This window comes from Equus quagga, chromosome 2 (genome assembly GCF_021613505.1).
Source record: "Equus quagga isolate Etosha38 chromosome 2, UCLA_HA_Equagga_1.0, whole genome shotgun sequence".
Taxonomy (NCBI): Eukaryota; Metazoa; Chordata; class Mammalia; order Perissodactyla; family Equidae; genus Equus; species Equus quagga.
In genome coordinates, this window is record NC_060268.1 from 150,881,945 (window position 1) to 150,905,543 (window position 23,599).

Here is a 23,599-nt window from a genome sequence, read left to right on the forward strand (position 1 = left end):
TGTCTGAATATCCTTTTGTTTTGGAGGTTTTCTCAGTTTTCTTTTTTTTCTGAATTGTGGCCCTGCTCTGATTTTTGTCAGTGGTTACCTTGAGGTTTGTATAAAAGATCTCAGAGATGAGGTAGTCCCTTTTCTAATAGCCTCTTATCTCCATTAGCCTAAGCAGGTCCTATCTCCTACCTCTTCCCCTTCTTAGTCATTGTTGTTACAAATTATTCTGTTTTGTGTCATAAGTTTGTGACTAAATTGAAATGTTTATAGTTACTTTATATGTTTTCCTTCCCTTTATTTTTAAGTTATAATTATTTCCTCCTGTTCTGAAAAAGACCTACAGTTTTGTGATTTTTGTCTATCTATTTATCTCCTTGCTCAAAGCTTTGTAGACGTTTGCACATGTATGTACCTAACACAGGAGCACCAAAGTATATAAAGCGACTAGTAACAAACCAAAGGGAGAAATTAACAGGACACAGTAATAATAGGGGACCCCAACACCCCTCTTCCATAAATGGGTAGATCATCCAGACAGAAAGTCAACAAGGAAATAGCGGATTTAAATAATTTGATCATATGGACTTGATAGATACAGAGAGCATTTCATCCCCAAACAACAGAATAAACACTCTTCACAAGTGCACGTAGAACATTCTCAAAGATATACCATATGCTGGGAAACCAGGCAAGCCTCAATAAACTTAAGAAGATTGAAATCATATCAAGCATCTTTTCTGACCATAATGCTATGAAACTGCAAATCAACTACAAGAGAAAAGCTGGGAAAGTCACAAATATGTGGAGACAAACAACGTGTTAATGAGCAACCATTGAATCAATGAAGAAACCAAAGGAGAAATTGAAAAATACCGGGAGACAAACAGAAATGAAACTATAACATACAAACTTTTATGGGAAACAACAAAACGTGTTCTAAGAGGGAAATCCATAGCAGTACAAGCCCACTACAACAAACAAGACAAATCTCAAATAAGAAATCTTACACAACACCTAATAAGTAATCTAGTTCTAAGAGAAGAAGAAAAAGAAGAATAAACAAAGCCCAAAGTCAGCAGAAGGAGTGAAATAATAAAAATTAGAACAGAAATAAATGAAATGGAGACTAAAAAACAATAGAAATATCAAGGAAAGTAAGATCGGATTCTTTGATAAGGTAAACAAAATTGACAAACCCTTAGCCACATTTACCAGAAAAAAGAGAGAAGTCTCAAGCAAAATAAATAAATAAATAAATAATGAAAGAGAAGAAACTACAATAGATACTGCAGAGATACAAAGAATCATAAGTGAAAAAAATAAGTGAAAAAAAAAGAATCACAGTGAAAAACCATATGTCCACAAATTGTACATACTAGAAGAAATGGATAAATTCTTAGATTCTTGCAACCTCCCAAAACTGAATAAAGAAGGAATAGAGAATCTGAGTAGACCAATCACAAGTAGAGATTGAAACAGTAATCAACCTCCCACCGAAAAAAATGTCCAGGATGAGATGGCTTCTCCGGAGAATTCTACCACATATTCAATCAAGATTTAATGTCTATCCTCCTGAAACTATTCGAAAAGATTGAGAAAGACTGAACCCTTCCTAACTCATTCTATGAGGTCATTACTCTGATAGCAAAACCAGACAAGGACAACAAAATTAATGAGAATTACAGGCCAATATCATTGATAAACATAGATACAAAAATCCTCAACAAAATTTGGCATACTGAATAAAGCAATACATTAATAGGATCATACACCATGATCAAGTGGGATTTAAACCAGGGGCACATGGAAGGTTTAACATCTGCGAATCAATCAATGTGATACACCACATTAACAGAATGAGGAATAAAAATCACATGATCCTCTTAATAGATGCAGAGCAAGCATTTGACAAGATTCAACATCCCATTATGATAAAAATTCTCAATAAAGTGGGTATAGAAGGAAAATACATCATATATTAAAGGCCAAATATGACAAACCCATAGCCAATATCAGACTTAACAGTGAAAAGCTAAACTCCACCACTCTAGAAACAGGAACAGGTGCCCATCTCCCCACTCCTATTCAACACAGTACTGGATGTTTTGACCAGAGCAATTACACAAGAAAAAGGAATCCAAACTGGAAAGGAAGTAATGAAACTCTTGCTATTTGCAAATGACATGATTATATATATAGAAAACCCTGAAAAATCCATCAGAAGCTATTATAAAATAATCAACAACTACAGCAAGTTTGCAGTGTACAAAGTCAGCTTACAAAAATCAATTGCATTTCTATACAGTAATAACAAACTAGTAGAAAGAGAATTCAAGAATGTAATCCCATTTGCAATCATAACATAAAGAGTAAAATATCTAGGAATAAACTTAACCAAAGAGGTGAAAGACCTATATACTGAAAAGTATAAGACATTATTGAAAGAATTTGATGAAGACATAAAGAAATGGAAAGATATTCCATGCACATGGATTGGAAGAATATACATAGTTTAAGATGTCCATATTCCTTAAAGCAATCTACAGATTCAATGCAATCTCAATTAGAATCCCAAAAATATTCTTCACAGAAATGGAACAAAGAATGTTAAAAATTATGTGGCACAACAAAAGACCTTGAAAGCCAAAGCAACCCTGAAAAACAAAGAATAAAGCTGGAGACATCACAATATCTGACTTAAAAACATACTACAAAGCTATACCAATCAAAAAAGCATGAGATTGGTACAAAAACAGAAACACAGATCAGTGGGACAGAATTGAAAGCCCGGAAATAAAAGCACACATCTATGGACAGCTAATCTTCGACAAAAGAGCCAAGAACATAAAATGGATAAAAGAAAGCCTCTTTAATAAATGGTGTGGGGAAAACTTGACAGCCCCATGCAAAGAGTGAAAGTAGATTTTCTTGCACTATACTAAAACATTAACTTAAAATGGATTAAAGACTTGAATGTAAGACCTGAAACTATAAAGCTCCTAGAAGAAAATATAGGCAGCACACTCTTTGACATCAGTCATAGCAGCATCTTTTCAAACACCATGTCTACTAAGGCAAGGAAAACAAAAGAAAAAATAAACAAATGGGACTACATCAGACTAAAAAGCTTCTGCAAGCCAAAGGAAACAATCAACAAAAACAAAAGACAACCCACCAACTGAGAGAAAATATTTACAAATCATATATCCAACAAGGGGTTAATATCCAAAATATATAAAGAACTCATACAACTCAACAACAACAAAAAACAAACAACCACATCTTTATCCGTTCATCCGTTGATGGGCACCTAGGTTGCTTCCAAGTCTTGGCTATTGTGAATAATGCTGCAATGAACATAGAGGTGCATGTATATTTATGCATTTGTGTTTTCATGTTCCTTGGATAAATACCCACCAGTGGAATAGCTGGATCGTATGGTAGATCTATTCTTCATTTTCTGAGGCTACTCCATATTGCTTTCAATAGTGTCTGCACCAGTGTGCACCCCCACGAGAAGCGTTTGAGGGTTCCCTTATCTCCACATCTTCTCCAACACTTGTTGCTTCCTGTCTTGTTAATTGTGGCCATTCTGACCTGAAGGGGTGATATCTCCTTGTAGTTTTGATTTGCATTTCCCTGATAGTTAGTGATGTTGATTATTTCTCAAAAGTGTTTTAGTGGATTCTTTAGGGTTTTTTATATATAAAGTCATGTCGTCTGCAAAGAGTGAGAGTTTCACTTCTTCTTGTCCAACATGGATCTCCTTTATTTCTTTTTCTTGCCTGATTACTCTGGCTGGGACTTCCAATGTTATGTTAAACAAGAGTGGTGAAAGTGGGCATCGTTGTCTGGTTCCTGTTCTTAGAGGGATAGCTGTCAATTTTTCTCCATAGAGAATGATATTTGCTGTGGTTTTGTCATATATGGCCTTTATTTTCTTGAGATATTTTCCTTCTATGCCCATTTTATTTAGAGATTTTATCATAAATGGATGCTGTATCTTGTCAAATGCTTTCTCTGCATCTATTGAGATGATCATGTGATTTTTATTCTTCATTTTGTTAATGTGGTGTATCACGTTGATAGATTTGAAGATGTTGAACCATCCCTGCATCCCTTGAAGGAAACCAACTTGATCATGATGTATGATCTTTTTCACGTATTGTTGTATTTGATTTGTTAATATGTTGTTGAGGATTTTTGCATCGATGTTCATCAGTGATATTGTCCTGTAATTTTCTTTTGTTGTGCTTTCCTTGTCTGGTTTTGGTATCAGGATAACGTTGACTTTGTAGAATGAGTTAGGAAGCCTCCCCTCCTCTTCAACTTTTTGGAACAGTTGAGAAGGATAGGTATTAAGTCTTCTGTGAATGTTTGGTAGAATTCACCAGGGAAGCCATCTGGTCCCGGACTTTTATTTTTTGGGAAGTTTTTGATTGCTGTTTTGATCTCCTTGCTGGAGATTGGTCTGTTCAACTTCTCTACTTCTTCTTGGTCCAGTTTTGGAAGGTTGTATATTTCTAAGAATTTATCCATTTCTTCCAGATTATCCAATTAGTTGGCATATAGCTTTTCATAGTATTCTCTTATTATCTTTTGTATTTCTGAGGTGTCTGTCGCAATTTCTCCTCTTTCATTTCTGATTTTATTGCTTTGAGCCTTCTCTCTGTTTTTCTTGGTGAGTCTAGCTAAGGGTTTGTCAATTTTGTTTATCTTTTCAAAGAACCATCTCTTGGTTTCATTAATTTTTTATATTTTTTTTTAGTCTCTATTTCATTTATTTCTTCTCTGATTTTTATTATTTCCTTTCTTCTGCTGATTTTGGGCTTTGTTCTTTTTCCAGTACCTTTAGATGCACTGTTAGATTGTCTATTTGGGAATTTTCTTCTTTGTTGAGTTAGACCTGAATTTCTATAAACTTCCCTCTTAGAACCACTTTTGATGTATCCCATAGATTTTTGGCATGTCGTATTTTCATTTGTCTCCAGGAATTTTTTTATTTCTCCTGTGATTTCTTCATTGATCCAATAGTTTTTCAGTAGCATTTTGTATAATTTTCACATTTTTGTGGCTTTTCTGGTTTTCTTCCTGTAGTTCTTTTCTAGTTTCATACATTTGTGGTCAGACAAGTTGCATGGTATTATTTCGATGTTCTTAAATTTATTGAGACTTATTTTGTGGCCTAATATGTGACTAATCCTGGAGAATGTTCCATGTACACTTGAAAAAAATGTGTACTCTGTGGTTTTTGGATGGAATAGTCTATATACTTCCACTAAGTCCATCTGGTCAAATGTGTCATTTAAGGCCAGTGTTTCCTTCTTGATCTTATCTTTGGATGATCTGTGCATTGGTGTAAGTGGAGTGTTAAAGTTTTCTATTATTATTGTGTTACTGTCTATTTCTCCTTTTTTGTCTGTTAATAATTGCTTTAGATATTAGGTGCTCCTATGTTAGGATGCATAGATATTTACCAGTGTTATATCTTCTTGTTGGATTGTTCCCTTTATCATTATGTAGTACCCTTCTTTGATTCTTGTTACAATGTTTGTTTTAAAGTATATTTTGTCTGATATAGGTATTGCTACCCCCACTTTCTTTTCTTTGTCATTTGCATGGACTATCTTTTTCCATCCTTTAACTTTCAGTTTGTGAGTGTCCTTAGGTCTGAAGTGTTTCTCTTGTATGCCGCACATATGTGAGTCTTGTTTTTTTATCCAATTGGCCACCCCATGCATTTTGATTGGAGCATTTAGTCCATTGATATTTAAAGTAGCTAATGATAAATATGTATTTATTATCATTTTGTTCCTTTTTTCTGCGTGTTTTAGTAGTTCTTTTATGTTCCTTTCTTTTTTTCTTGCTCTCTTCTCTTATGGTTTGACGACTTTCTTTAGTAATATGTTTGATTTCTTTTGTCTTATTTGCTTACTGGTAATATGTTTCTGATTTGTGATTACCATGAGGATCCTGTATAACATTCTATATATATATATATATATATATATATATATAAACAGTCTATATTGAGTTGTTAGACTCTTTAGCTTGACCTCTTTCTGAAAGCTCTACTTTTTCACTCCCCTCCTCCCACATTTTACGTTTTTGAAATCATATCTAATCTCTTGTTTTTGTGTGTCTATCCATTACCCTCTTTTCATTGAAACAGGTAATTCTAGTACTTTTGTCTTTTAATCTTCATCTTATCTTCACAGGTGGTTGGTCTGCTACTTTTACTATATTTTTACCTTTACCAGTGATTTTATTGATTGGTGTTTTGGGGGGGGTTGATAATTTTTTCATCCCTATTTGTACTTATTGCTTTCCCACTTATACTGCTCCCCTCCACATTTCTTGTTGAACTGGTTTCTTGGTGACAAACTCCTTTAAATTTTGCTCGTCTGGGAAACTCTTTATCTCTCCTTCCAATCTAAATGGCACCTTGATGGAGAGATTATTCTTGGCTGTAGGTTTTTTCCTTTTACCACTTTAAATATGTCATGGCATTCTCTTCTCACCTTTAGGATTGCGGCTGAGAAGTCTGCTGATAGCCTTATGGGCTTTCCCTTGTATGTTACTTGTTGCCCTTCTCTTGCTTCTTTTAGGATTCTCTCTTTATCTTTAATTTTGGACATTTAAATTATAATATGTCTTTGTGTGGGCGTCTTTGGGTTTATCTTCTTTGGAGCTCTCTGTGCTTCCTGTACTTGGATGTCTGTTTCCTTCCATAGCTTAGGAAAATTTTCCCCTATTATTTCTTCAAATAAGTTTTCTGCCCCTTTGTCTCTCTCTTCCCCTTCTGGGACACCTATAATATGAATGTTAGTGTACTTCATATTGTCTCAGAGTTCCCTTAGACTGTTCTCATTATGTCTAATTCTTTTTTCTTTTTTCTGTTCAGCTTGGGTGATTTCATCTAGTCTTTCATCTAGCTCGCTGATCCATTCTTCTGTATCTTCTACTCTGCTATTGAGTCCCTCTAGTGACTTTTTCATTTCCAGTATTGTATTCTTCATGTCTGATTGGTTCTTTTTTATATTTTCCAGTTCTTTGTTGATGAGCTCACTGTGTTCATCCAGTCTTCTCCCAATATCTGTGAGCATCCTTATGAGATTTTGTTTCAACTCTTTGTCAAGTAGGTTGCTCATTTCTGCTTCTTTTAGTCCTTTTTGGGGGGTTTTGTCCTGTTCCCTTGCTCAAAATGTATTCCTTTGGTTCTTCATTATGCCTCTTTATCTGTGCTTATATCTATGTATTAGGTGAGTCAGCTATGTCTCCTGATCTTGGAGAAGTTGGCTTATGTAAGAGATGCCTTTTGAGGGTGATGTCAGTGACATTGCGGAGTGAGCTCACCCGAGACTCTCTCCCCTCCAAAGTACAACCAAAAAACAAACCACTGAATTTCAACCAATAATTCTAATAAAACACGGACCGTCAGAGACCCACAGCAGCCAAACATGGAGGGCAGAGAGGCTGGAGCCGCCCTTGGGGGATCTGGAATGGGGTAGGAGAGAACTTCGCTGCCTCCCCTAGAGACTGGGATTGCTGCTGCAGGTGAAGAAATGAGCGGGGGAGGTGCTGCGCATCCAGGTTCATCCAGGACTCCCACCGCCCATGCAGCAAAAACCCACTCATGGGGGAAAGCTTTTGCGTGTGGGGACCCCATCAAGCCATGGCCCTGGGAAACCAGAGAGTGAGAGCTGATCAGAATCCAGGTCTGTGGGAGAGAGAAAGTGCCCCTCCTTCCACAAACCATGCTGCGTGCCACCATTGCGGCTGAAGGCGGAGGGCTCAGATTGTGCTGCTCTTGACCCTTGTCTAGTGGCGACAGGCTGTAACTGCCATTGAATAATAGCAACATGTGCAAAAACCACTCCTCTACCATCCAGCAATTTATAAAAGCTCCAGACCAGAAGGAAAACAATAAAAACACAGAATTAAGCCCTGAGGACTTGGAAATAGGTAAACTAAGTGAAAATGAGTTCAGAGTAGCTATCATCAAAAAACTCAATGAGGTAAATGTAAATATAGAGAAACAAGTCAACGAGTCCTGGAGTTACTTCACAAAAGAGATTGAAACGATAAAGAAGAATCAATCAGAAGTATCATAGATGAAAAATCAAATGGATCAGATAAAACAGAACACAGATTCCCTGAATGCACGTGTAGATACCATACAGGAGAAAATTAGCATAATTGAAGATAGACAGACTGAATGGCTCCAGACAGAGGAAGAAAGAGAACTAAGAATTAAAAAGAATGAAGAAAATCTCAGAGAAATAGTGGATTCAATGAGGAAATCCAATTTAAGAATTATCAGAATCCCTGAGGGCATGGAAAAGGAAAATGGAACAGAAGGAGTGCTCAAAGAAATAATTGAAGAATATTTCCCAAATCTAGGGATTGAGGGAAAATGTGTGTTGAGGAAACTTTCAGATCTCCTAGATTTGTCAATGTAAAAAGACCTACTGCAAGGCATATAGTAGTAAAAATGGCAAAAATGAATGACAAAGAAAGAATACTCAGGGTAGCAAGGCAGAAGAAAATAACCTACAAAGGAACTCCTATCAGAATTTCAGCGGATTTTTCTACAGGAAGCTTGCAAGCTAGGAGACATTGAAATGACATATTCAAAACTTTAACGGATAAAAATCTACAGCCAAGAATACTTTATCCAGCAAAAATATCCTTCAGATATGATGGAGAAATTAAGTCTTTTCCAGACAAACAAAAGCTAAGGGACTTTGTATCCAAAAGACCTCCACTACAAGAAATCCTCAAGAAGGCTCTCCTACCTGAAAAAAGAAAAAAAGGGAGAAAGGGGTCACAAATCACAGAGTAGGGAGACAAACAGATAGAATCAGAATAGGATAGCAAATATTCAACTATAGAATTAGGATAAAGGGAAGGATACCACCAAAGCAAAAACGATCTTATCACTCTAACCACAAACTCACAACATGAGTTGGAATAAGAGATGAAAATAATAATTTAGGAGGGGAAGAGGAAAGGGACTGAATCAGTCTAGGCCAAGTAAGTATGAGACCACCAGAAAATGGACTATATTATACAGGATATCCTGAATACAAACTTCAGGGTAGCCACTAAACTAAAAAACAGAACAGAGACACAAAACATAAATAAGGAAAAATCTAAGAAACCCAGCATAAGAAATTTCAGAAGTCAATGGTTAGGCTAAAACACACAGGACAAGAAACAAAGGTAACACAAGAAAACCAGATAGCAAGCGACAGAATGATAGCATTAAGCCCTCATGCATCAATAATCACCCTCACTGTAAACGGATTGAACTCTCCAATAAAAAGACACAGAGTGACAAAATGGATTAAAGAACAAGATCTAACAATTTGTTGCCTCCAGGAAACACACCTCAGCTCCAAGGACAAACACAGGCTCAGAGTGAAGGGGTGGAAGACAATACTCCAAGCTAATAGCAAACAAAAGAAAGCAGGTGTAGCAATTCTTATATCAGACAAAACAGACTTCAAAATAAGGCAGGTAAAGAGAGACATAGAGGGACATTATATAATGGTCAAAAGGACACTTCATCAAGAAGAAATAATGCTTATAAATATCTATGCACCCAACACAGGAGCACCAAAGATCATTAAGCAACTATTAACAAACCTAAAAGAAGATATTAAAAATAACACAATAATAGTAGGGGACCTCAACACCCCACTCACATCAATGGACAGATCATCCAGACAGAAAATCAACAGGGAGACAGTGGAGCTAAATGAAAAGCTAAAACAATTGGACTTAATAGACATATATAGAACACTTCATCCAAAAACAGCAGAATACACATTCTTCTCAAGTGTGCATGGAACATTCTCAAGGATAGACCATATGTTGGGAAACAAGGCAAGCCTCTACAATTTATAAAAATTGAAATAATAACAAGCATCTTCTCCAATCATAATACTGTAAAGCTAGAAATTAATTACAAGAAAAAAGCTGAGAAAGGCACAAGGATGTGGAAACTAAACAATATGCTATTGAATAAGTAATGGATCATTGAAGAAATTAAAGAAGAAATCAAAAAATACCTGGAGAAAAATGAAAATTATAACATGCCATATCAACTCACATGGGATACAGCAAAAGCTGTATTAAGAGGTAAATTCATCGCACTACAGACACATCTTAAAAAACAAGAAAAATCCCAAATACGCAGTCAAACTACACCTAACTGAATTAGAGAAAGAAGAACAAAGCCCAAAGTCAGCAGAAGGAGAGAAATAATAAAAATCAGAGGAGAAATAAATGCTATTGAAACAAAAAAGGCAGTAGAAAGGATCAATGACACAAAGAGCTGGTTCTTTGAGAAGATAAATATAATTGACAAACCACTAGCCAGACTGACAAAGAAAAAAAGGGAGAAAGCTCAAATAAACAAAATCAGAAATGAAAGAGGAGAAATAACAACAGACTCTGCAGAAATACAAGGGATTATAAGAGAATACTATGAAAAACTCTATGCCAACAAAATGGATAACCTAGAGGAAATGGACAAATTCTTGGACTCCTACAATCTCCCAAAGCTCACTCAAGAAGAGGCAGACAATTTGAACAAACCAATCACAAGGAAAGAGATTGAAACAGCCATCAAAAGCATCCCAAAGAATAAAACCCCAGGACCAGATGGCTTTCCTGGGGAATCCTACCAAACTTTCAGAGAGGATTTAATACCTATCCTTTTCAAGCTATTCCAAAAAATTAGGGAGGATGGAACACTTCCTAACACATTCTATGAGGCCAACATCACGCTGATACCAAAGCCTGACAAGGACAGCATGAAAAAAGAGAACTACAGGCCGATATCGCTGATGAACATAGATGAAAAATTCTCAAGAAAATCTTGGCAACCCGAATTCAGCAATTCATCAAAAGGATCATACATCATGATCAAGTGGGATTCATACTAGGGACACAGGGATGGTTCAACATCTGAAAATCAATCAATGTGATACACCACAAAAACAAACTGAGGAATAAAAACCACATGATCATCTCAATAGATGCAGAGAAAGCATTTGAAAAGATCCAAAAGCCATTTATGATAAAAACTCTGAACAAAATGGAGATAGACGGGAACTATCTTAATAATAATAATATAATATAACTAATAAAGGCCATATATGACAAACCCACAGCCAACATCATACTCAATGGGCAAAAACTGAGTGCCATCCTCCTGAAAACAGGAATGAGACAAGAATGCCCTCTATTGCCACTCTTATTTAATATAGTACTGGAGGTCCTGCCAGAGTAATTGGGCAAGAAAAAGGAATAAAAGGAATCCAAATAGGGAGGGAAGAAGTGAAACTCTTGCTGTTTGCAGGTGACATGATCTGATATATAGAAAACCCCAAAGAATCCATTGGAAAAGTTTTAGAAATAATCAACAACTACAGCAAAGTTGTAGGGTATAAAATCAATTTGCATAAATCAGTAGTATATTTCTATACTCTAATAAGGAACTAACAGAAAAAGAACTCAAGAACACAATACCATTCACAATCACCACAAAATGAATAAAATACCTGGGGGTGAATTAAACTAAGGAAGTGAAAGACCTATACAATGAGAATTACAAGCCTTTTCTGAAAGAAATAGATGGCGACATAAAGAGATGGAAAGACATCCCATGTACATGGATTGTAAGAATAAAAAAGCATGGTACTGGTACAAAAACAGGTGCACAGATCAATGGAACAGAATTGAAAGCCCAGAAATAAAACCACACATCTATGGACAGCTAATCTTTGACAAAGGAGCTAAGGGCATACAGTGGAGAAAAGAAAGTCTTTTCAACAAATGGTGCTGGGGAAACTGGAAAGCCACATGTAAAAGAATGAAAATTGACCATTCTTTCTCACCATTCACCAAAATAAACTAAAAATGGATCAAAGACCTAAAGGTGAGACCTAAAACCATAAGGCTTCTAGAAGAAAGTGTAGGCAGTACACTCTTTGACATCAGTATTATAAGGATCTTTTTGGACACCGTGTCTTCCCAGAGAAGGGAAACAACAGAAAGAATAAACAAACGGGACTTCATCAGACTAAAGAGCTTCTTCAAGGCAAATGAAAACAGGATTGAAAAAAAAACAAAGCACTAACTGGGAAAAAATATTTGCAAGTCATATATCTGACAAAGGCTTAATATCCATAATATGTAAAGAACTCACACAACTCAACAACAAAAAATCAAACAACCCAATCAAAAAATGGGCAGGAGACATGAACAGACATTTCCAAAGAAGATATATGGATGGCCAATAGGCACATGAAAAGATGTTCATCATCACTGATCATCAGGGAAATGCAAATCAAAACTACAGTAAGATATCACCTCACACCCATTAGAATGACAAAAATATCTAAAACTAACAGTAACAAATGTTGGAGAGGTTGTGGAGAAAAAGGAACCCTCATACACTGCTGGTGGGAATGCAAACTCATGCAGCCACTGTGGAAAACAGTATGGAGGCTCTTCAAAAAATTAAAAACATAACTACCATATGACCCAGCTAACCCACTACTGGGTATCTATCCGAAGAACTTGAAGTCAGCAATTCCAAAAGTCCCATGCACCCCAATGTTCATTGCAGCATTATTTACAATAGACAAGATGTGGAAGCAACCTAAGTGCCCATCAACTGATGATTGGATAAAGAAGATGTGGTATATATATACAATGGAATACTACTCAGCCATAAAAAAGAACAAAATCATCCCATTTGTAACAACATGGATGGACCTTGAGGGAATTATGTTAAGTGAAATAAGCCAGATAGAGAAGGACAATCTCTGTATGACTCCACTTATATGAGGAATCTAAAAATGTAGACAAAGAGAACAGATTAGTGGCTACCAGGGGAAAGGTGGGCTGGGGGTTGGGCACAAAGGGTGAAGGGGTGCACCTACAACATGACTGACAAACAATAATGTACAACTGAAATGTCACAAGATTGTAACTTAGCATTAACTCAACAAAATTTTTTTTTAAAAAAGAGATGATGCCTTTTGAGGCCCAGTAGTGTGCTTCCCTTTTGTCACCAATCCAAATGATCCAGGAGTGACCCCTTTGTGGGCTACTTGTGTGCCCCTGCTTTAGGTAGCAGGCCATCCAACATTGGGCTCAACTGTGGACCCAAAGTAGGCTATGATGCACCTCCAGCCCCTTTCAGTCATGGTCCTGGAGCATTCCTGCCCACCTACTGATCTGGAAAGAGACACACCCATCTGTGCTCCCAGATGTTGGCCCACCCACCTTAGTCCAACGACAGGTCCTCAAGAAGCCCCGTAACTTGTTTCCAGTCCCTCCCAGTCACAGTTTTGGGAATAGTGTTGCCAAGGGATCCACCTAGTGACTCAGCAAGAGCCCAAGTTCCCAAGGAACCAACAGGAGCCACCCCTGTCCTTGCATGTGGTAATAGACACATCATCAAGAGTGGAACCTGAAGCAGACCTTTATCCTAACACCAGCCCCACTGACCAAGCTCTTGGAGGCAGTCACATATGCCTAGGGACCAAGCAGGTACACATACCCCTGAGTACCTGGTAACAAATCATAGGTCCCAGCACAGACCCAGCAGTAACCACAATAATTAGCCCCAACCCCATTCACCTGAGATCACAGAGGCAACCCCACCAGCCTAGGGACCAAATAGAAGACGACCTTGCCCTGTTGAATCCAACACGTAAAGACTAGAATATGTTTGTACTCAAATGCACAGACACAAACACAAAGAGACACAGATCATGAAGATCAGGCAAACATAACACCATCAAAGGAAACTATTAAAGCTCCAATAACCAGTCAAAACACATAGAGATCTATGAATTGTCTGAAAAAAATTCAAAATAATCATTTTAAATAATCCCAATGAAATGCAAAAGAACACATATAGACAACTAAACAAAATCAGGAAAACAATACATGAACAAAATAAGAAGTTTAATAAAGAAGTAGAAATTATCAAAACGAACCAAAAAGAAATCCTGGAGTTGAAGAATGCAATGACTGAACTTAAAATTGCAACAGAAAGTTTCAAGGCAGACTGGATCAGGCAGAAAAAATAATCAACAAACTTGAAGGTGAGACAATTGAGATTAGTCAGTTAGAGCAAAAAAAAGGGCAAAAAAGATGTGTCCAGCATAGCAGCACCTAAATGTATAAAGCAAATATTAACGCATATAAAGGGATAAATAGATAGCAATACAATATTAGTAGGAATCTCAAAATCCTACTTTCCTCAATGGCTAGATCATCCAGACAGAAAATTAATAAAGACATTTTGACCTTAAATGACAAGTTACACCAGATGGATTTAATAGACATTTACAGAACATTCCATCAAAGACAGCAGAATACATATTCTTCTCAAGCACACATGGAACTTTCTACAGGATAGGTCATATGTTAGTCCACAAAATTAATCTCATATATTTAGGTGGATTGAAAATATATCAAGCCAAATGGTATAAAACCAGAAGTCAATTACAGAAGAAAACTAGAAAATTCAAAAGTAGGTGGGGACTAAATAACATGCTACTGAATAACCAATGGGTCAGAGAAGAAGATAAAAGAGAAATAAAAAAATATCTTAAATGCAGATCAATTTCATTGTGACTACTCATTAATCTTAGACTATTCTCAATATTCTAGGTCCCAACATATAATCATAATCATGGGTAAAATTAGAAAATAACACCTTAAAGGAACCAGGAACAAAAGTCTAATTCTAAAACATACAGGCTTAAATCAGACACACGAAATAAAGAGAATAAGTATAATAATAAGAAGAAACCATTTACAAGAACCCAAGTGCTATTTTTCATAGACAGATCTGTTCTTTGAAGAAAATGAAGTTTGATGGAATCTATTTTCTTATTTTTATAATATTCATAGTTGTGTTACTTTATTAATAAAGTCATTTTAATATAGTTCTTTGTGTGTCCAACCCCATGGCAAGTGGTTAAAATTCTGTGCACTCCACTTCGGTAGCCCATGTTTGTGGGTTCAGATCCTGGGCACAGACCTGCTCCACTCACCACCCACACTGTGGAGGTGTCCCACCTACAAAAAATAGAGGAGGATAGGCACAGATGTTGGCTCAGGGAGGGTTTTGGTGAAGGGATTCACCAAAATTTCCACTTCTAAGACAGGATAAAGACTCCAACTCTGATTTTCTAACTTGTGAACTCTGCACTGGAAAGTATTTCAGTTCAATTACCTTCCACAAACATGTGTTGAGTAATTATTACATATCTTGCAGTCTCACTTTGGCATTAAACAATTTGTTTGTTACTGAGTCAATAATTTCACCATGGGTAAATAAAAACGAAGGTTCAGCAAAGTTTGTCCCTTTCCAATCTTTAGAACACCAGGAAGTCAGTGTTCAAAGATTCAAGAACTAGATTTCACAGAAATGCAGTTATTAGCTACCCAATCCCATATCTGATGTACCCTGCCTCATGACATTTCTGGTCCTGGAAGAAGAGCAGATTGTAAAACAACTATATACATGTAAACATTTTCTATCTCTGTCTCACATACACTCTCTGTCTCTCTCTCTCAGTGTCTCTCTTCAGAACAATACCTTTGCCTGAGGAACTTGTGTCTTAGTTCTGCCTATGCAATCTTTCTGGTGGCTCATATGCCTTGCCATTTTACTCTTCATAGAAGAAAGGAAACATAGAAATAATTGAGCTGGAATAGATCTTAGACATCATCTAATGAAAGTCCTTACTCTCTGGTTTTAAAAGCAATGAAGTAATGGCTCAGAGAGGCAAATACCTTTGCATATAGTCACACAGTAGGTTTATATCAAAGCAGCTAGTTGAAGGGTCTTTGTTCCCTCAAATATGAGATTTCTTTAATGATCCGAATCTGAAGGAATTTTAAACATAACATTGAACATAGGAAATACTTGCTTTTAAATTTTAACTCCTTTGTATACATACATGAGACAGCTGAAATTTTGTGATAACCTATCTTACCCCAGATGGTAGGGACATCAAAGTTTAGGGAGAAGAATTCTTTTACCTGAAACCCTCAATCAGGGTTCAAAAAGAAACTCAGCCATTAATCTAAGACATATTCTCCTGCCTTTTGCCCTTGGTCGTCATCAAAATCCTTAATAAAAAATATATAGGAATATTAGAGTACAGAATCTCCTTTCAGGTTCCCTGGCCGGGATTCTAATATGTGGGTAGGTAGAGAACAGGCATAAGTGAGTGTCAAAGATCATCCCATCCCTTAAGCTGACATTGTTCAGTGTCAAGAGGGTACTTCCTAGCTAGAAAGAGTTTTACTCACCAGGAAAGGAAGAGTGAGTGAGCAAATAGATTCTCTAGCCTTTGGGGTCACTGTACAAAGGTCCTGTTTGGGTGTCACCCCACCCAGACTGGCAAATCTCACATACATAGAGACGGGTAGGAGAAAGGAAGAATTTCAGGGGCTACTAATAGCAGCCACACAGTGGAAGTGATTGAAGCTGACAGTGACCTGCTCAGCAGACAATCCTAGCAGACTTTGCCATTGAGGAAACCAACAGACCTCACAGCCATCTTAGATGTACTGCAGGTTACACCAACATTTGTCCCACAGGTACTCATATTTGGTGATGTCAGCTGCTGGAGTTGTTCTATGATCCTTGCCCCCAACTTCGGCTAGTGTCTGAAAACCCAAACTGGAAGCCAGCTCAGGCCTCTGCTGCTGTGTGAGTGAAAGACACCAACAGAGACTTCTCAGAACACATCCACTGCTGGGCACACACTGGACCTAGCCCCTCCAGCTGTGCTCCTGCACACCCCTGGATTAATACCCATCACCAAACTTCACAGGGCTGCACAAGCCTGGGCGAGAGTGTGCACCCATGGAAGAGATGCTAACAGCCAGTACCCCTGCAACTGCCAGTGAGCCCTTAGTTTTCCTTACCCTTACAACCTACACTGGCCCCTACACTACATGTGTGTCTACACCTGTCACCTGACCTGACATAGGTCCTGCAGCTCACCCCTACAACTGTGTGTATGTACACCACTGGCTCCGGCCACCCCTGAGCCTGCCTTGGTCCCTAGCCACCAGTCCTGGAGGCAACCTTGAGGATCCCTGTAGCCTTTGCAGTCACTTCAGACTCTGGCAGTGCTCACCAAGTTTCACACAGTTGTCAATACTGTGGACCCCTGTGGCATAATCTGCCAAGAAATCACACTCTCCACCCCAATGTGCTGCTGCACACTCCCACACTTAGCACCCTGCATTACTTGATTTGTGGTCACAGCATACTCCAGCATGCCCCCACCCACAGGTGAAGTCTTCTCTTACTGAAGTCAGTCGATTAAGACTGGAAGAGGTGACTTTTTTCAAATGTGCAGACACATATGCATGCCTCCAGGGTCATGAAAAATCAGGGAAAATTGACTACACTACAAGACTACAGTAAATCTCCAGTAACTTCCCCAAAGAAATGGAGATCCAGGAATATCCCAACAAAGAATTATAAATAATTGTTCTAAAGATGCTCAGAGAGCTACAAGTGAACATCGATAAACAACTCACTGATATCAGGAAAAAATAAAATAAGAAAATGAGAAGTTCAGGAGAGAGATAGAAAACAAAAAAAGAATCAAACAGAAATTTTAGAGCTGAAGAATAGAATGACTGAGCTGAATAATTCTATACAGGATTTCAAGAACAGATTTGAACAAGAAGAGGAAAGAATTAGCAAGATAGAAGACAGATCAATTAAAATTATAATTTCAGAGGAGCGAAAAAACCCAAAATAATGAAAAGGACTTATTGGACACCATCAAGAAGAATAATTAACGTATCACTGGAGTTTCAGAAGGAGAAGAGAGGGGAAATGGGCTAGAAGGCTAATTTAAAGAAATAATTGTTGACAACTTCCCAAATCTGGAAAGAGATTTGAGCATCCAAGTTCATGAAACTAACAGCTCACCCCAAAATTTCAACCCCAAACCATCTCCTCCAAAACACATATACTAGAGTTGTTTAAAATTAAAGACCAAAAGAGAATTTTAAAGCTGAAAGAGAAAACATATTTGTCTCATAAAAAGAAGCCCCCGTAAGATTATTAGGCTATTTCTCAAACAGAGACCCTACAGACCAGGAAAGAATGGGATGATATATCCAGAGTGCTGAAAGAAAGAATCTGTAAATAAAGAATACTGTAGCCAGCAAAGTTATCGCTCAGCAAAGAAGGTGAGATAAAGACTTTCCCAAATAAACAAAAGTTGAGGGAATTTATCACTACTAATTCTGCCTTACAAGAAATGCTGAAAGGAGTTCTTCAAATGGAAATGAAAGGATGATAGTAAGTAGCATGAGAATACACAAAAATATACAGAAAGCTGGTAAAGGTAAGCACATAACCAGAATCATTTTCTTTAGCTACATCTTTTGTCACTCATAGCAATTCCCTTCTCCCCAATAGCACTTTTAGAATGCTTCTCAGACTGCAAAATATTCTGAGACTATTTCATACAGAATTCTAGAATTTATTTCATTCTTCGGTCACTGAGAGTTGAGCATCCATAACCCAATTCCAGCATTGGAACACTCCTCTGAACATTTCAGTATACAGAATGAATTCTGAAAGAATGCACATTGATAAACAAGTGGCCACCACTTAAGAAAAAAAAAAAACTCACACCTAAGAACACTCAGGATGACTGTCCCTGCCCCAAATCAGTCCCATGAAATTGGGATTCTGCACATAGTTGAGAAAATTATCACATTTCCTACTGTACGCTCTGCCTTTCACTTTTTCCTATCATTCTCCTCCTTGTGTTATTTCCTCTCTCCAGTCCTGCTGCTAAATTTGAAAAGAGAACAGCCAAGCACACATAAATTTAATGATCATGAAACTTTTTAAAGCAAATGAATGAAGGTGAGGGCTATACATGTCTTTCCACTCCCGAATTCTATTATAATATATTCTATTTCATCCTCCTCATTATTAAACCTGTGCTCTAAGGATGTTTCAACAGAAGAAAAAGTCCAAATCTCAGGGTGGGGTTTAATCATTTTATCTCAGCACCAGACAAATCAGATATAATCATTATCATGTTGTCATTGGTAAATTTTTTAGCATAGATTATGTTATATTTTCCCCAGGAGTGATTAGATGCAATTATTTGACAAATTATTTGCCCAAAATAGAGAAACAATAGTCCACGTTCCTCTGAATACACTCACCTGTTCATGTGTATTGGGAGATTAATTGGTTTCTTACACCTGGACTATCAAAATTAAGCTATAATCAAAATAAAATAAAGTTGCCAAGAACAATGAAGTTATATTTAAATATAGTATTGGGGAGATATCCACCAGTAATTCATATATGAGAGGACTTGGAGCCCTCCTTACACTGGAAATAATGAAGAGGCTTTACAGTGTCCCTGATACCCTCAAAATGTGTACAAAACTGGAAGTGCTGCATACAAGTAAATTCTTCTGAAAGGTGGTGACACATTCTGGGGAGATCTCTCTAGTGTGTTGGTGTGTTGGGCAATGTAGCCTTTGTTGAGTAACGGATGTTTCACTTGTTGTATATTGAAGGGGAGAGATAATGAGACCTTCTCATGGTGCCATGATGATGGCATTTCCCAGGAATACGTTTTTGACAGGAATACTGTGTAAGTTATCTAGTGGCCCTAGCACTTTGTATGAGGAAGCACTTGATTTAAATTTGCTTCACTATGGGTGATGTTCACTTTGATCACTTAGTTAAGGTTCTGTCTACAAAATTTCACCCATGTGATTACCATTCTACTCTTTGTAATTGTGGCGGACAGACAGCAAGGTGACCTTCAATAATCCTTGACTCCCAGTATTCATGCCTTTATATCGAATGTGGACAGAATCTGTAGTTTGCTGATAACTTATATGGGAAAGGTGATGGCATGTCACTTCCATGACCATATTACATTATATAAGACTCTGTATTAATAGAAGATTTACTTACACTCTCCTGCTGTACCTGCATAATTAAGTGGCCAAGTTGGAGAAACCCAAGTTGAAAGGAACTGTAGGTAGGTTAAAGGAACTGTGGGCATCTGGGAGCAACCTCCATCCTATAGCCAGCAAAAACCTGGGAACCTTATTTGTATAGACTCAAGGAAACAAATTCTACTAACAACCTGAATGTCTTTAGAAACATATTCTTCCCCAGGACAGCCTCCATACAACAACAAACCTGAGCAAATGCTTTGATTGTAGCTTTGTAAGTCAGTGAACAGAAGACCCAGCTAAGTGTGCCTGGACTCCTGTTCATCAAAGCTGTGAAATATTAAATGTGTTCTATTAAACCACTGTTTAAGGCAATTTGTTATGCAGCAATAGATAATGAATACAAGAATTAATTAGGGATTAATGAGGAGAGGATTTGAGATTCCATCAATATCTTGTATCTCATGAAATATCTCATGAAATTTTTTTCTTGATTTTAAGAGGTATTAAAGATATTTGCTTAAATTGATTATTAGTCTAATGGTGGAAAAATGGTAATTTTCTAACACTATCAATTCTCCTACATACAATAGTTGGCATTCTAATGTAAGGAATAGTTTTCCATTATTCCTTCTATCCTTTCCCATTTATTTCATTTGTTGGCTTTTAGTTACAACTCTGTGGTGGGCATAATAAAGACGCCCAAAGAAGTTCACACTCTAATCCCCAGAACCTACATATGTTAACTTATGCAGCAAAAAGGATTTTGCAGATGTGATTAAGGTTATAGATGTTGAGACAGGGAGTTTATCTTGGATTATACAGGATAATATAATCAAATCACATGAGTCCTTAGAAGCAGAGACTCTTTCCTGGCACTGGGTAGACAGATAAAGATGATGGAAGAAGGGTCACAAACATGTAATTTGAGAAGGACTTGTTCTGCCATTGCTAGATTTGTAGATGGATAAACGTGGCCACAAGCCAAGGAATGTGGGAAGCCTCTGGAAGCTGAAAAAGGCAAGGGAACTTATTCTCCCCTAGAGCCTCCATAAAGGAATGCAGCCTTGCCAGTACCATGAATTTTAACCCACTGAGGCCTGTGTAAGACTTCTGACCAGCAGACTTGTAAAATAATAAATTTGTGCTACTTTGACCTGTTACATTTGTGGCAATTTTTACAGAGGTTACTAGATAGATTATTATAAATATCTTTAATTTATCACAATCTTCCTTCAGATAATATTACACTACTTCCCAAATATTATAAGGACCTTGTCGTGATATAGTTAAATTTTCTTGCACCAACATTTATACTATTGTATATTCTATGCCTCCATGTGTTATAGATCACACAATATCTAACACATTGTAATTGTTTTGGCAATAAGTAATAAATTGTCTTTTAAAGATATTTTTAAAACAAGAAAAATTCATTTATATTCACTCACATATTTACCATTTTAGTGTTTTGTGTAGATCCGTATTTCCATCTGGTATGATTTTTCTTCTGTCTGAAGGACTTCATTGAATATTTCTTAGGGAAGGCAGCTGTAGCAAAGGTCTGCTGTTCTCTTTCAGCTTTTGCATGACTGAAAAACTCTTTATCTCACCTTTGGTTTTAAAAAATGTTCTCATCCCATATAGAATTCTAGTTTGATTCTTTTCTCTTTCCTTTAAGTGCTTTAAGATGTTTCTCCATTTTCCTCACAGTTGCAATATTTCCAACAAGAAGTCTTCTCTCAAGTCATTTTTGTTCCAATGAAAGTAATCAGTTTTTGTTTTCCTCGATTGTTTTAAGATGATCTTATGACTGGTTTTAAGTAAATCAACTATAGGGTGCATTACTGCAGTTTTTTTTTTCATATGTCTTGTGCTTAGGGTTTGTTGAGCTTCTTGAAACTGTGGGCTTCTACTTTTCACCAAATGTAGAGAAATTATCGCCATTATTCTTCAAATATTTATTTTCCCCCACCCTCATTTTGGGAGTATAATTACAAATATTGTAGGCCACTGGACATTGTCCTATAGCTCATTTATTCTCTAGTCATTTTATTTTGGTCTCTTTTTCTCTCTCTATTTCATCTGGGAGAGTTTCAATTGTTCAGTCTTCAAGTTTACTAGTCTGTTCTGCAGTTTCTAATCTGTGGATAAGACTATCTAGAATATTTTCCATTTCAGACACTGTAGTTTTCATTGCTAGAATTACAATTTGTGTCTATTTCATATATTCCCTTTTTCTAAGTATACTCAATCTTTTCTCTGCTTTCCTAAACATATGGAATATAAGTGTTCTAACTGCCTTACTGTCCTTGTCACAAACTCAATCATGTGTCTGCTGTTAACTCAGTCTGCTGTTGATTACTTTTTCTCCTCATTTTGGATCATGTCTTTTTGCTTATTTACATGCCTTGTAATTTTTGTTTGAATGCCAAACATTGTAGTTTTAGCTTAAGACTACAGAATATTTGTATATTCTTACAAGTTTTTCTATACTTTCTTTGGAGCTATAGTTAAATTACTTGAAAATAGTTTTATCCCTCTCAGGGTTGTGTTTAAGCTTTATTAGTGGGTATCAGAGCAGCAGTGAGCCTAAGGCTTATTTTGTCCCACTGCTGAGGCAATATCCTCCTGAGTACTCTACCTGATGTCTCATAAATTTGAGGTTGTTCACTCTGATATTGGCTAAAGGAACAATCTAGCTCAAGAATTGTTCCCTGTTCTCCTTTCAGGTGGTTATTTCTTTGATCTCAGTTTCCTCACACACATAAGCTGATCAATACTCAGCTGAAGACTTAAAGGCAGCCTCAGAAGAACTTTGGAATTCTCTCTTTGTGAAATTTTCTATGCTCCTGAAATCTTCCCTGTGAACTCTAGCTTCCTCCCAAGATTCCCAGCTCCTTAATTTCATCAGCTCGGGAGAACCACCAAGTTCTACCACAGTTCAAACTCTCTGCTTGGAAACTCTCTGTAGGCTGTAAGTTGAGGCAAGTATGGGTCTCATCTTCTTTGTTTATTCTCTCTCTGGGACTACTGTCTCATTCCAGCTGCTGTTCAGTGCTTGAAAATGGTTTCATATATTTTGTAGTTTTTTTTGTTTGTTTGTTTCAGGCAGAAGGGTAATTGCAGCCTCATATTGTAATTTTCCATATTGCCTGGAAACTAGAGTAGAGATTTAAACTCAGATTGTAATATTTTGTCTCTAAAAAGCTTTGTTTGGTCTGACATTTTAGACTGAATGTCTTGAAAAATTCCTAGGCCAATAAATTCTCAAGGTTTTTAAAGTTTAGTAAAACTTTACAAAGAAGATACAAAGATATTTACAAAGAAATATCTTCTATTTCTGGTGTGTGTTTGTTCTTTTCAAAAAAAGTCACTCCAAACAAAAATTTCATTCAAGATACCAAACTCCTTTTCAAATATTCGTTTGGAGATATTTTTTCTTTATAATTATAACCTAAAAATAAACTCATCTTGTTCATATTCTACTTCTCTATTTCTGCTTTTATCTTTGAGTGCACTAACTTGGTAACTAAAATATGTGTCACTTGTGTTGAGCTTTGCTGATTTAAATATTTAAACACATGCTTACTGT